This window comes from Babylonia areolata, chromosome 19 (assembly GCF_041734735.1).
Source record: "Babylonia areolata isolate BAREFJ2019XMU chromosome 19, ASM4173473v1, whole genome shotgun sequence".
NCBI classification, from domain to species: Eukaryota; Metazoa; Mollusca; class Gastropoda; order Neogastropoda; family Buccinidae; genus Babylonia; species Babylonia areolata.
In genome coordinates this window covers 7,989,752-8,005,512 of record NC_134894.1, presented here as the reverse complement: position 1 = coordinate 8,005,512, position 15,761 = coordinate 7,989,752, and the positions used below count along the sequence as shown (strand labels likewise).

Here is a 15,761-nt window from a genome sequence, read left to right as displayed (position 1 = left end):
GAGTCAAGAAACGGCGATTCTCGATGCTGCAGAGAAGTCAGATCCCTTTCTGGTCTGGATCAACGGGAAGTAACACTTATGAGAATTAAATTGAAGTGATTATGTCCCTTCGCAAAGATTTCGAATCGTGCGATACATTTGCAGCATGTGTGATTCGGGACACATCACCCGACTCTGTTGAAGACACATGCGGTTTAATCAAGAGACTGAATGGAGGCCTAAACTGCGTGGGACAAATCTGATATGGGTGTGTGTGTGTTGGGGGGGGGGAGGGGGGGGGGGGGGCGGGTATTTCTGTCATGATACAACAGTATCCATCAATAAAGAGTCCCCCCCCACCCCCACCCAACCGCTTTACCGACAGGTCTTCGCGTTTACTTTGCTTATGTTACTCGCAGGGTTTGTGCGCGAGATAAAATATGGTCTTCGATTTTTTTTCTTCTCATATACAATATTTTGAAAGAGAATTTTGTTTCTGAGAGACAAATTGTTTCAAACCCAAATATCTGTCAACGATATTTTCAGGTTAAAAAACAAAACAAAACCAAAAATACTTAATGGTCTCATTCATACTCAATAATGCAATTCAATTCAGTTCAAAAGCTCTTTATTAAACCACGTGGAAATTAATTTATGTAAACTCAGGCTCGTTACAACCAAACAGACGCCAATGACACGAGCCTACAAAAATAGCCTGCTGTGTTTCCAATGAGCCTGCGCAGCGCCACCTGCAAGGGCCTTCATCTCTGTCTCTGCCTCTCCCCCTCTCTCTCCAGAAGCAAATTAAAAGCACCCAGTTATCAAATTCATGGCGCAAATGCGTTCGATATCATTGCAGAAGATGATATTCTGAATGCTGACTAACCTAACGACCCATCGTGATTTCAACAATACGAAAGGAAGTATCTCAAAAGTAAATAAGAAGGTTGACAAGCCCTGTTCTTGAATATTCCTAGTTTCCGCTGGTGAATGAGTTTCAGTTTCAGTTCAGTATCAGTAGCTCAAGGAGGCGTCACTGCGTTCGGACAAATTCATATACGCTACACCACATCTGCCAAGCAGATGCCTGACCAGGAGCGTAACCCAACGCGCTTAGTCAGGCCTTGAGAAAAAAAAGGTGAATAAATAATAGATAAGCGTACATAAATAAGTAAATAAATGATAAATGATAATTATAATATAAAAAAGGGGTAGTAGTAATAATAATAATAATACTAATGGTGAATGAATGAAGCTTGGTTGCATTTAAAACATTTGTTGTTGTTGCTCCAAACATCACTGACAAGGCGAACAGCATATTCATAATGGAAATGACTCAGGAATCCAACAAAAACAAACGTAATTGTTTTAAACATTCAGACACATTTTTTTTTTAAGTGTGTGTGTGTGTGTTGGTTACTAATCAATCGTCTATTCACTAAGGTGATTTTACACGGTGTGTGTGTGTGTGTGTGTGTGTGTGTGTGTTTTGAAAACGAAATTCCTCTTTTTTAAAAAGGTTTCAAAAGTGTTCATATGCGATTGTCTGTTGATTTACGTAAGGCAGGACCAGCGTGTTGAGTCAATGCGAATGTAAGGCATCTGCTATCCCTCCCCTTTCTTCTCTTTAAGTGTAGCTTATATGTATGTATATCAGTGTATCAATGCGCACGCTTTGCCGCCTTCTTGAAACTGAAACTTACTCATGCATCTTTCCACAGCTAAATAATACAATGTATACTACAGTCTCACATTAAAACATGAATTTCAGCTGTTGGTTATCAGGTCACTTACAGGTTTATTCTCTTTTTCTTTTCTTTTTTTTTTTCATGAACAAAATGAAACAGGCCTTGGAATATCATCTTGATACAACAAATCAATTTTAAACTGCTACTGCTCCTGTGGTATAGGTCTTGGAACATTTCTATAGCAAATCTATTTTAATTAGCGACTTCTTTGGTATAGGTCTTGGAATACCCTGATGTCAAATCCATTTCAAACAACTAAACCTATTGTTGCTGCGTCTGTGCTTTTGGTATTGGAATACTCCTATCACAAACACATTTCAAACTATTACTACTACCACTACTACTACGACGACGACGACTACTGCTACTACTACTGCTGCTGCTTTGGTATAGGTCTTGGAATATCAACATGACAAACATATTGCAAACTACTATTATACCTCGCAACATCCATATAACAACTACATTCTTAACTACTACTACTCATACTTCTCCTCGGCCTCCTTCTCCATACCCTACTTCTATTACTACTACTACTACTACTACTACTACTGCTGCTACTTTTACTAATACTACGACTACTATCGCTACTGCTTCTTTGGTAAAGGTCTTGAAATATATGGAAGCAAATCCATTTCAAACTCCTACAACTATGACTACTGTTACTTCTACTACTGCTACTGCATCTGCCGCTGCAGCTGCAACCACTGCCACTGCTGCTGATTGATGCTGCTTCTTTGGTTTCACTCTCCTCCAAGTAGGAGATACCGAAGTCAAAGATCTCTATCCCAACGTGACGGCCAGCCCTTGTGAGTGCTCTCTGGGGGTTCCTTCATGGACAGTCCTCCGGGTTCCAGGTTTTTCCTCACACTGTTTCGCCAGATCTGGCACTCACTGCATGTCGCCTTCTTCTTCTTCTTCTTCTGCGTTCGTGGGCTTCAACTCCCACGTTCACTCGGATATACGCGAGTGGGCTTTTTACGTGTATGACCGTTTTTACCCCGGCAGCCATACTCCGTTTTCGGGGGTGTGCATGCTGGGTATGTTCTTGTTTCCATAACCCACCGAACGCTGACATGGATTACAGGATCTTTAACGTGCGTATTTGATCTTATGCTTGCGCATACACACGAAGGGGGTTCAGGCACTAGCAGGTCTGCACATATGTTGACCTGGGAGATCGTAAAAATCTCCACCCTTTACCCACCAGGCGCCGTCACCGTGATTCGAACCCGAGACCCTCAGATCGAAAGTCCAACGCTTTAACCATTCGGCTATGGCGCCCGTCGCATGTCGTCTTCGACCTTCCCTAGGGGTCTTCAAGTCCAGATCAGATTTGTGGAGTGACGACGTTTGACTGCTATCGTTTTACATGGGTACGTGAAAAGGAGATTTTTGTTGTTGTGTGAATGGGTCCTGTGTTTGTTTCGTTTTGAATTCAATCGGCGACAGAGCGTCTTTTTTAACAGTCTGGAGCTTTGGTTTTTTTAAATTAGTTTTTGACATGATCATGAGCGATAGCCGTGTCAATCTTTTATCATTTATTTTATCTTTTTTTTTAAAATAGATAAATGTTCGTTCGTTTCACGTCGCAGCTGGTTTTGACAGGAACTGATGTTTTACAGGCCCATAAATATTTACTGTCCACGCACATGTGGTCACGGCTATACCTGCTGATAGTATCATGCACATTACCTTCATCGTGTCCATAGCCAGGTGTCACACAGCCACTTTAATTAACTCCCCACCGTTCATCCTCTACCCCCCCCCCCCCCCCCCCCCCCCCCTACACACACACACACATCACCATACCACCACCACCACAACCAATTTCTCACCCCCTCCACCCCCAGGCGCCCCCCACCCATCTCTACACATGCCTTTTCCATAATTATTCCGATGAACAGTACTTATTACATGAAAAAGACCTGTTAAATTAATGAATGTGTAATGTGGGTGTATGGAAACTACGGATCTTGGATTAACAAATTGTAAAGAGTGGTCTCTCTCTCCATTCACAAGGTACACAACTTCAAGTCAGTGCTGCTTACGCTTCTGATTGAGCTACCACACAGGTAAATAAAAGGTACATTGGAACAAACCCAGACACTTCCTTAAAAAGGAAGCACCGGGCCTGTCCTTATACCGATCATTTGACATGTGCACACAGCAGCAAAGACAGAAGAAATGTGCAAACACAAATTAGCTTTTATTCAAGACTGGCATAGCTCTCTTTAATCCCGAACAAGCCACACAGAACACATGGACAATACAGAAGAAACGCATGGTTGCCTCGGTGGTTTTTCAACTGGAAATTAACAAACAATAAACAATGAGGCCAGGAGAGGAAGAGACTGATCTTGGATGTTGTTTGGCAGGGCAGCTATGTCGTCAGCACAGTCTAGATCTGAGAGATTCTTTTCTACAGTCAAGTTGATCCCTTTTCTTTGAATTGCATTCTTTAGCACCCAGCCGATGGCAAGTGCGAAGCGTAGAGGGGACTTCAAACCAGTCGCTGTGGCCATCTTCTGCCCCGAGGAGGAGGAGGAGTTTTGTTTAATGTCCCGTTACACATACCGGTGATTGAAGACATTCTGTCAATGTATTTATGAATACATTTAAGTATCATCGGTTAGAAGGGGTGGGAGATGTGAATGAATGGAGGGTTGGGGAAAACTGGGCAAATAAGGGTGAAATGAGGGTGAAATTTGAAAACAAATTCTAAATACAGTTACAGGAAATTATTTAAAGTACTTCGTAAAAGAGAAGTCGTTACACTGACAAGCGAAACAACTGATAATGAATGCAAAAAGTCAAAAACATCAACGTTCTCAGTCACTTGCGAAGACACACTTTCGTGTACATAAGTTTTCATCAAGCTACAGTAAAAAATTATATGCTTAATTGTCAAGTTACTAAAGCATGTGCACTTGACATTAGAACAATACTTGGTCCGTAATTAATTTGGTAATAGTCTGAGAGCTAAACTCAGAATTGGTCTGCGAATCAGACCAAAGTCTGAGAGAGTCAACTGACGAGGTTTTAGACCTGAATTCAAGCACCTACAAAAGTCTCTTTCTGTCCCGACCCGGTACTTTGAATTGTTATAATTATTTGTGTTTTACGGCTGATATGACTCTCTGGGACGCCATTTCACCTAAAGATCTTCCAGACTGATGGTCTGTGGACACTATCAAGGGCTTTGTTGAAGTCTATGAAACTGACAGCAAAGGGTATCTTCACACATGTCTGTGATCTGTCTCAATGTGAAGATCCCTTCTGTGCATGAATGTTTGGGACGGAAATCTTTCCTGCTCTTCTCGCAAGTACAGTTTGCATTGTCGTGCATTCGGTTAAGAATAGCCTGGCAGTAGACTTTGCTTGGGATTGACAGTGAAGTTACTCCCCTACCCCCCCCCCCCCCCCCAACCCCCCCCCAGTTGTCACAGTCTGAGAGGTTACCAGTCTTGGGGATGCAGACCACTTCGCTGTTCTTCCATTCCGCTAGGACGATGCCGGAGTACCAAACTTGGTTGCAGAGACTGCACATCCAACAGACGACACAGCTCTCTCCACAAGTGAGCATCCCCGCTGGAATGCTGTTGAAGTCTGGGGATTTGTTGTTCTTGAAACTGATGGTCTTTGCGAAAGCATTTTTTTTTATTTTTTTTTTTTTTTTTTTTTTAACCAAGCCATGGTATACCAAGCTAACAGCGTTGTGCTCTTACCATACAGTAAGGTCTTTTTGAGTTCCAATTGTGAAAGCTTTCCCCGACTGTTATCGTGGTTAGCTTTCAAAGGGGAAGTCCACGTTTTTTTTTCTCGTTTTTTTTCTTCTTTTTTTTTTTTTTTTTTTTTGACGACTTCTCTCTCCCCCTTTCCGCCCCCCCACCCCCCACCCCCCCACACACACCCCTTTTCTTTTTCTTTAAAAAAACTTCCACTCTGCTTGTGTCTCTCTCAGCATGCAAGCAAGTGTGTGTGTGTGTGTGTGTGTGAATGTCCTTGTGTGTCACAGTGTGTGCACGCGCAGCGCACACGCACGCGCACGCATGCGCCTGACTGTGTTTTCGCAGCCCAGTCACTTCACTTCGATTCCTCTAGTGGTGCCTGTGAGCGGGAAATGGTAGGGTGACGTAACACCAAGCGCCACCAGCAGCCCAGCCCGGCGCCGTGTTGCGATCAATGCAGAAGGATTTTCACGCGCGACATTTCCCCTGTCAACCGGCGGGACACACAGACAGACACACAGGCAGACAGACACACAGCCCCACGTGCATCGCGTGAGCAGCCCGCGTAGTGCACACGCGCTCTCGCGAGTGTGTGTATGTGTGTGTGCGCGTGTGCGTATGTGTGTGCTTTGCCCGCAAGCAGACGACATGCAGGGGGGTCGTGGTTCATCCATCCGGGGGCTTTCGCAGTGCTGGGTTCGCTTTGATTGAGCGCGCAGTGTGTGGTGTGGAGTGTGTGAGAGAGTGTGTGTGTGCAGGGGACACATTATGTAGTCTGTCTGCACTGCTTTTTGCTCCTTGTTGTGTGGTGTAGCGGCATTTCTGAACTCGTGCTTTTTGGGGTGGGGGGTACCTTGCTTTGTGCCAGACCCCGCGTGTGTGACTGTGACTTGCAGAAAAGGACAGGGGATTTCCAGTCAGGTATGTCCTGTTTTATTATTTTTCTTTTTTCTTTTTTTTTTTCTCCTACCCCACTGTTTTCATTTTCAAGTCAGTGCATGGTCAGTAGATTTGCTCTCACAGCCGGGAGTTGTAGCAAAGTGAGTGACCCCTCCCCCCCTCCATCTCTCCATCACCTCGGACCCCAGTTTACTTATTGCTATACCCCATTGAGAGGCGAAAAGCATGGAACTTGATTAGGACTGTTACTTGCCGGCTGGATTGTCACCAGTGGGTGTGCAAGGTTAGTTTTCTGTACAAACGTGACACATGAAACTTTGATGGTTTTATCGAACAGTTTTTGTGTCACTCTAACAGGAGGGAATCATGATATGAGATAGAACAAGCTTTAGGATGTGAAATGATGATGATGATGAAAACAATGATAGTAATAACAATGCCAATACTACTAACAGTAACAATAATAATGATGATGATGATGATGATAATGATATTAATGATAATGATATTAATAGTACAACACGAAGAAGAAAAAGGAGAAAAAGCCATGCAGGAGGAGACCGATCCAACTGCAGACGACACTTATGTTTGATCAAAATCTAGTGATACTAAATAGTCTTTAATCACCGACTCTATAATCCACACTTAAAACAAAACAAAACAAAGTAATTCATATATCTAAAATGTAGATGTTTGAATTCTTTTATGGACCACGATTTGTCTTCTCGGCGATGTATGGTAGGTACACTGTATTGAAGCCACAACATGCACTTTCATTTCCTTGTCATGTCTACTAGACCCACAAGATACTAGACATCCGTAGACGCCGCCAGTCACTGGAATGAGAAATGTGAGACCTTATGGCATCTTGAGAGGAAAAAATAGAAACTCAGTTTGCAAAAGAAATAGAATATGAACGCAATTGTCCAATCAGTGAGCATCAGTCACGTTGTATTCATTCTTTGAAGATTTGGTAAACTAAAGATTGTCGTGTGCATTGTCGCCGGAAGTTGTTAGAGTGTAAACGTAGATATCCAGAACAGCAAATTTATACTTTACACAACATTTTACCTCAGTCGACCAGGAACCAATTTGACTTGGGTTGATTTGGAATTTATAGAATGGGTATGTAGATATTCAAGTCAAAAAATCATACCAATAACGTTTACCTAAACCGGGAACTATTGTTCCGTGTTACTTTGCTTTCCTTTATGTAACCAGCCTACGTGTATGATTGGTTGTTTCAAACTGCTGAAACCACCACCACCACCAACAACAACAAAATTATAGAAACATGCACTCGCTTCAGTTCGATTCTTCACATAAGTTCTGAACGGTTTGCTCAGTTTATGAAGTAAAAATATTTAACTAAGAACAGAGTAATATTTGTTCATCTCATTGTTAAGCTGAATTTATATTACGTCTCTCCAACAGTATAGTAATAACAATAATACAATAATCATCAACATCCTGAGTAGTAGTAGTAGTAGTGGCAGTAATGGTTTTATGATAATGATGACAATAATAATGATAATGTGTTAATTCAAGCGTCAACCACACAGAGTGTTTGGGCGCATTCTTGTTCTTTGTGTGTGTGTGTGTGTGTGTGTGTGTGTGTGTGTGTGTGTGTGTTTCTTGTTTGTTTTTGTTTAGTTTTTAAACAACATTGACAAAGTGGACAGTAAACGAGAGCTGAAAACTTGATTTGGGGCAATGCCTGCTGTCTCCAGCCCAGACTGTTCATTTGACGTGTAGCACCAATCGTAGTCAGGGAGTCCCGACCCCCCCGCGGGGCGCGGGACGTCAGTCTCAGCCAATTATCGGGCGGTAGAACCCGCTACTAAAAACGTCTGGAGAATGTACACAGGTCCATTTAGAGACAACAAAGAAGCCCAGCTTGGTTGAGAGCCTGTCTACTTAGTTAAACCCCCTGTTTGTTTCTTTGTTTGTTTTTTTAACCCTTCTTCGACTTGTTACTTACTTGTTACTGATTTTCCTCATTTTTGATGTTTTTGTTGTTGTTTCGTTTTGTTATATATATATATATATATATATATATATATGTATGTATGTATGTATGTATGTATGTATGTATATCTATACATCTGTAAATCTATCTGTCTATCTATCAATATCTATTTCTTGCTTTCTGTCTTGAGGTGTCTCCCTGCCGCACCCCGGCACCTCTCCGCCCCAAGAAACACCCCTTTAACCCACCAAACCTCCAAACCCTACATCACATTGAGTCTTTTTGACGTGTGACATTCTTTTTCGTGTGATCGTTTGTGTCTTTCGCCTTCATCTAACCTGTTTATGTTTTGATTTCTCTGTGTGTCTGTCTGTCTGTGCATGTTTCTGCATTTCCGCCCCACCAGCTGGCTCTTCTTTCCATATATATGTTGTTGTTTTTATTCTTTTTCGTATCTTTATTCGTGTCTCTTCATGTCTGTTATTTTCTTCGTCCATATATATGTTCGTGTCTGTATATGATCTCCTCTCTCTCTCTCTCCTCTCTCTCTCTCTCTCTTTGTGTCTTTGTCTCCCCGTTTCTTCTTCTTCTTTTTTTTATTACTTTTCCCTTTTTCGTGTTTTTTTTCTTCTTTTTTTTCTTCTTTTTTTCTGCTGGTGTCTGTTCGTGAATATGTCACATTGATGTTCCTCGTCATTTTCGTTTTTATGTCTTTGACTAGTCTGCCTGTCTCTTTCTTTCAGTCTGTAGTCTTCCTGTCCGTCTGTTTGCCTGCTTCTCTCTCTCTCTCTCTCTCTCTCTCTCTCTCTCTCTCTCTCTCTCTCTCTCTCTCTCTCTCTCTCTCTCTTCACTGCGTCTCTAGCTCTGTTGCTGTTTGTAGCAGGGCTTTATTGATTGTTGCCCTGATTTATTTCTGAAGTTTTTTTGTGTGTGTGGATCTGTGTTCGTGTCAGTGACTTTGATCTCTGTTTCGCTTTATATATTTCTTGTCCATCTGTTTGTCTTGTCTGTCTGTCTGTCTGTCTGGGCATCTGCTTCTCACCTCTGTTTTCTCCTTGTTTTTCTTCCGTTTCTGTCTCTTGCTGTCTCTGTGTTCATGCTTGAGGATGCGGATTATCATTGTTTGTTGCCATTGTTAACTATCACCGTTTGTGTGTGTTTTGACTTTGCCTTCCGCGTACTATAACACAGTGTGTGTGTGTGTGTGTGTGTGTGTGTGTGTGTGTGTGTGTGTGTGTGTGTGTGTGTGTGTGCGTGTGTGTGCGTGCATGTGTGCATGTGTGTGTGTGTGTGCTCGTGCATGTGTGCGTGGGTGTGCGTGCACAGTGTCTTGTCTGGTTGTATATAAGCGTCATTGTCCTTGATGCTTCCTTTTGATGGGTTTTTGTCCTCAGTGACTCGTACTGTGGAGAGACATTCCATCTGTCACCTTCCCTGTGTGTGTGTGTGTGTGTGTGTGTGTGTGTGTGTGTGTGTGATCTAGACTCCTCTGTCTGGAATTCTTTTCGGCCTCTCTCTTTATCTGTCTCTCTGCCTCTGTGCTTCTCTGTTCCTTTTGTCTGTCTGTGCGTGTGCCTGTGTCTCTTTTGCTGTGCGGTTTTTTGCCTTCTTTTTTTTTTCTTTTTTCTTTTTCTGCCTCTTGTTTCGTAGAATCTCCTGTGTCTGTCTTCCTGTTTGTCTCTTGTCTTTCTGTCTCTTGTCCCTATCCATCAGTACCTGTCTTTCTCTGTCTCTCTTTCTTTCTTCCCCTCTCTTTGTTTGTCTGTCTATCCCTCTGTGTGTGTGTGTGTGTGTGTGTGTGTGTGTGTGTGTGTGTGTGTGTGTGTTTGTCTGTCTGTCTGTGCTGAAAACAGATCAGTGGATGGATGAAAGGGTCGGGGGAACGTGATGGACTCACATAAACGCGCAGACTGACGTAGAAGGCTGTCCCTCCCCTCCCCCCCCCCCCCCAAGCCCCCTACCCCCCACTTCCATTTAACGATTCTAAAATAGCGGTTCTCTTTCTTCCGTTCCTGTTTTCTTTCCATTTAGTCCGATTCTTTTCTCTTTCTTTCTTCTTTCAATCCATTTCTCTCTCTCTTCCCCCCCTCTCCCCCCTCTCTCTCTCTCTCCCCCCTCTCTCTCTCTCTCCCCTCTCTCTACCCCCCTCTCTCTCTCTCTCCCCCCCCTCTCTCTCTCCCTCCCCTCTCTCTCTCATGCCCTTCTCGCTTCCAGTTCTTCTCACCGTCCACTGGATCACTTAGATACGTGAAATAAGATTTTTTTTTTTTTTTTTAATGTTTTTAATCTTTTCTTTGCTCATAGATTGAGTACATTTAGATTCAAGATTGGGACATTGCAAAGTCAGTAGACTCATAACAACAGTGACATTGATAATACACTGGTCTTTTAAAAGTACGTGATTAAAGAACATTTTGGACGCAAAAAAATGACATACTGGTTTTTCAAAAGTTCCTGATTAAAGAACATTAAAAAACATTTTGGACCAAGAAAATGACATGCTGGTCTTTCAAAAGTTCCTGATTAAAGAACATTTTGGACACAAAAAAAATGACATGCTGGTTTTTCGAAAGTTCCTGATTAAAGAACATTTTGGACCAAATAAATGACATGCTGGTCTTTCAAAAGTTCCTGATTAAAGAACATTTCGGACCCAAAAAATGACATGCTGGTCTTTCAAAAGTTCCTGATTAAAGAACATTTCGAACCAAACAAATGACATGCTGGTCTTTCAAAAGTTCCTGACTAAAGAACATTTTGGATTAAAAAAAATGACATGCTGGTCTTTCAAAAGTTCCTGATTAAAGAACATTTTGGACCAAAAAAAAAAAAAAAAAAAGATACCAAAATAACCAATGATTTATCCAGGCTCTAATGCCATAGTTTTCTATGAAGAAGAAGAAACTGTACCGGTACCATTTTCTTCTTTTTTCTTTGTAAAACCGTAAAGCCTGAAAGACTGATTATCGCACTTGGAGAGGAAGTGAAGAGAGGGGGGCGGGTAGTTGATTACAGAGTACAGTGTAAACTGTCCCTCCAAAGAGGAAAGTCAGACTAACTGCTCAACAAACGACACCTGGTCCACTTTCTGACTAGCTTTTTGCTCGTGGTTGCCATGCGAACAGGAGCACTGTCAATTTAGCAACAGCAAAAAAAAAGTTCCCCATAATTCGACATGGACCTCTAATTTCTTGTTTATTTGTAAAGAATATGTCTGTCAAAGTTAACACAGGTACTCACTGCGTGAAGGAAAAACAAAGACGTTTTAATATGATAGTTGTCTACATTTTCTGTCAAAATAAAAAAGTGAAAAAAAAAATCGAAATCAGTAAGTGAAGAAAATTAATCGGAACAGAATTTTCGATGTTTCTTCCCCTTCTTTGTGGGGAACTTGAACACGGGGGCTTGGGATTTTGTTTCCCAGTGTCTTGCATCATCCGATGAGTTCTTGTGGCTTGTGGACCAGATTTCACGATTGGTATCTTCATGGAGAATATCGTCTATCTATCTGTCTATCTATCTATCTATCTATCTATATATCTTTCTATCTGTCTGTGTCTCTATCTGGCTGCACACACACACATATATACCTATGTATAAACAGACACACACACACACACACACACACATATATATATATATATATATATATATACAGAGAGAGAGAGAGATGTATATATATGTATATATATATATATATATATATACGTATATGTGTATATATATATATATATATATATATATATATGTGTGTGTATATATATGTGTGTGTGTGTGTGTGTGTGTGTGTGATTTAAACATATACATATAAACTTACAAACATAATAACACTGATCGTTCTGTGTACGAGCCAAGTTACGGTATGTGCAGCAAACACGTACACACACATACACACACATAGGATAAACCACGTCCGCAGAGTATTGAAAGTCATCGGTGATGCCATGTATAATGCAGCCGAAAAAACCCTGGGCCCCATTCTGGCTCCTGCAGTCTGGCCTCGTGGCTTGTGGCGCCGGCCCTGTGTGATGGATGGGTACTCTGCGTGGCTCCCAGTCCGGCAGTTCTATAGTCAGTCTGTTTGAACAGGGCCGGAGAGTGTTTTGTCACGCCAGTCGATTATCGACCTAAGTTAGCTAATCGAATCAGCGGAGTTTTGGCTTCTACCTACGAGCCAGAGTTCCTCTGTGGGACGTGTTACAAAAGGTCGTATGCGTAAGTGTGTGTAGAGGGAGGGAAGGGAGATTTCGTGGAATAGTAGGTGGTGCCACCATCATCACCCTCATTATCGTCAACATACTTAGCTGGCAGGAGTAGTTGTAACAGTAAACTGCATTGGTTGTTAAAAAATAATGACAGCAACATAAAGTCATCGTCGAAAGTATTAGCACCATCATAGCATGACCAGTCATGTACATTTTATCTAATAAGATTCTTTTTTTTTTCATTTTAAGATTCAGTGTGCGTAACGGTAAAGCGATAACATGTGAATTGATACATTTGGTATAAACTGAAGACACATGGCAAGTTCACTCGCTAGCCTCACTTGAGCACCACACTCACCCTACCCCCTCCACGCCCCCTTCTCTCTCTTCCCTTGCATCAACACAGACACAGCCGCCAACAGGACGTCTCAAAAATTATATTTCACTTGAGCATAATCTGCGCAGAACTCGAGATTTCACTTACTGGCTTGCCTTCTGATTCTGATTCTGATTCTGATCCCGTTGTCAAGCCAGAAACTAATCTGAAGAAAGAGAAGAAAAGGAGAGAGAGAGAGAGAGAGAGGGAGAGAGAGAGAGAGAGAGTATCAAGTCTATGGTAACATCTGAAGGCAGAAGGTGGGTGGTTGTGTGACATAGAGAGAAGGACAGAGGGTCACCCGTATCTATGTGATCTTGTTTACGAAGCGAAGGAGTCAGGGCAGGCAGTGTTGCCAGCAGAGGGCGAGGAGTCAACGACTGGTGTAAGGACCAGTTTGCCCGATGTGATGACTACTTTATCGTGTTTTGTTCTCGGCTGCTTCTCGGTAGTCTTGAGGGGGCGTCGTTACCGGGTATTTTATATAAAGGGCGGAAGGAATATGAGCTGACAACGAGTATAATGCTTTGGGTTGTTGTTTTTTTTCTTCTTTCCGTGTAGCCTTTGGACATGAACGTCGTAGTACAATAGCATTGCGTCATTTCTTAGGACGGATTTTTTTTTTTTTTTTAATAGAGTTTATGACATTTGTCAGGGCAAAATACAGGCTCAGGCACACACACACACACACACACACACACGCACGCACGCACGCTCTCGCACTTGCATGCACTCACGCACGCGCACACACACCACTTACGCACACATAGACACAGACACTCATTCACACACACACACGCGGGAGCGCGCGCGCGCGCAAGTCTCTCTCTCTCTCTCTCTCTCTCTCTCTCTCTCTCTCTCTCACGTAATTCTGCGCAGACGTTGTTATGCTCGAGGATACCTACGTCTTCGGAGTGATCGTGGGCGACACTTTCAATCCACGTCTTTGTGCACGAAATCTGGTTGTTGCCATCAGTGCCAGCATTACCCTTCTGGTGGGATTACCTATCTGTTTTCACACGTCCTCCCCCTCTCCCCGGCTCCCCCCAACCCCCTATCTCTCTCTCTCCTCTCCCACTCTGCTGTTCCTTTACTCTTTCAAACAGGATTATCACACACCTAATGGTTTATTGTGCAACAGCAGGATAACTAGTTCCTTTACTCTTTCAAACAGGATTATCACACACCTAATGGTTTATTGTGCAACAGCAGGATAACTAGTATGTTGACTTGGGTCAGAGCTCTGTTTAAAGCAGATTCCTATAGAGCTGTTCAATCGCACAAAGCCGACACTGTCGTGGAAGATTCATGGAAAAGAAATTTTTAAAAGGGGTGGGCTTGTGGTTGTAAATGTGACTTTTATATGTGCAATTATTAGTCGTTTAAAGTTAATCATGCACACACACACACACACACACACACACACACACACACACACACACACACACAGAAAAAAAGTGGAGGAATAGAAAGTCGGATAGATTTCTCTCTCTCTCTGTGTATCTCTCTCTCTCTCACACACACACACACACACATATATATATATATATATATATATATATATATATATATGTTTATATATGTATGTACACACACACACACACGCGCCCACACACACACACACACACACACATACATATATATACATATATATGTGTGTGTGTATCTGTAAAATTGTGTATATATATTTCTGTTATCATATTATATACAGGCAGAGTGAGAGAGACAGAGAGAGGGAGAGATTGAAATCAGCACATTTGATCATGCCATTTGTTTTTTGCTGTGGGAAGACATTCTTATCAGAGCCTATATATATATATATTTTTTTTTTTTTTTTTTTTTTTTTTTCTTTTTTTCAAACCGAATCTCAGTAGTTCCAAATACGGGCATAAACCGCATTGTATTCTTCTTGGCAGACAGCAAAACTTCTCCGAGACGACCTGCCATTTCTGTCGTTTTACGTCTAGCTGATTATGGTATTTTAGTGTTAGATTTGTGGTGGAGGTGGAGGTGGGAGTAGGGAGAAATGAGAAGGAGAAGAATAAAACAAATCAGAAAAAAGACAGGCCATGTTTTTTTGTGGTTTTTGTTTTTTTGTTTGTTTGGTTTTTTTTGCCTTTTGACGTGGAAAAACTTTGGTAAAACTCTAGTTACCCACGCACAAGTTGAGATCCATTCCGTGAGCTCCGGAATGGGGACACAGATATGGATCCACCTCCTCCTGCAAGAAGGTGCCTGTCTGAGATGGAGAGTGACGCAACGTCAAAGGATTTGTCTCCGTGGAAAAAGAAAGAAAAGAATGTGTCGATATAGGGAACGTGAAGGACGAGAAAGGGTGGATTGAAGTGTGGTTTGAAAACGCTAACGACCAAATGCAGCTGGTGAAAAGAGTGCCTCTGAAGCATGTCTTTTTTTTTCTATCTTAAAGAAAGATAGAATGGGGGAATGACCCGGTTGAATGACAGAAAGTATGTGCATAGTGATGAGAACAAAAACCCATTTGTGGATAACTTTCTTTTAACACTGGTGATCGGGTTCAGTATCCCTCTCTCTCTCTCATCCAGCCGGTGTAGCCCGTTCGGGTAGAGCTGCACCCACTCGAACAACTTAATCTCCACAGCACCAAGATCCCTGCATTGAACAGCTTGATCTGACGAGCGCAAGCGAATAGATCGTAGAACTCGACTCCACAACGGTGCAGAGTGAACCATTTGAGTTGGTTTCAGTCAGCAACTACTGGTTTAAGCTTACAGTTTGGCCAACAGCTAAGTGAAAGCTGTATGATCAATGGTTTCTCCATTGCAGTGGGAAGTCATTTTGAGTTTTGAGAAGGACTACGACTCTCAAACTAGG

The 15,761-nt window shown here is 42.2% G+C and overlaps 1 protein-coding gene across 1 annotated transcript in view; it reads left to right on the top strand.

Annotated features, from left to right (window-relative positions):
* The first annotated feature begins 6,165 nt into the window (after positions 1-6,165).
* LOC143293422 (uncharacterized) overlaps positions 6,166-15,761 on the top strand; it is a 418,870-nt gene continuing 409,274 nt past the window's right edge. The window contains exon 1 of the mRNA XM_076604270.1: positions 6,166-6,379. The gene's annotated coding sequence lies outside the window, so the exon portion shown is untranslated. The remainder of the gene's footprint in view (positions 6,380-15,761) is intronic.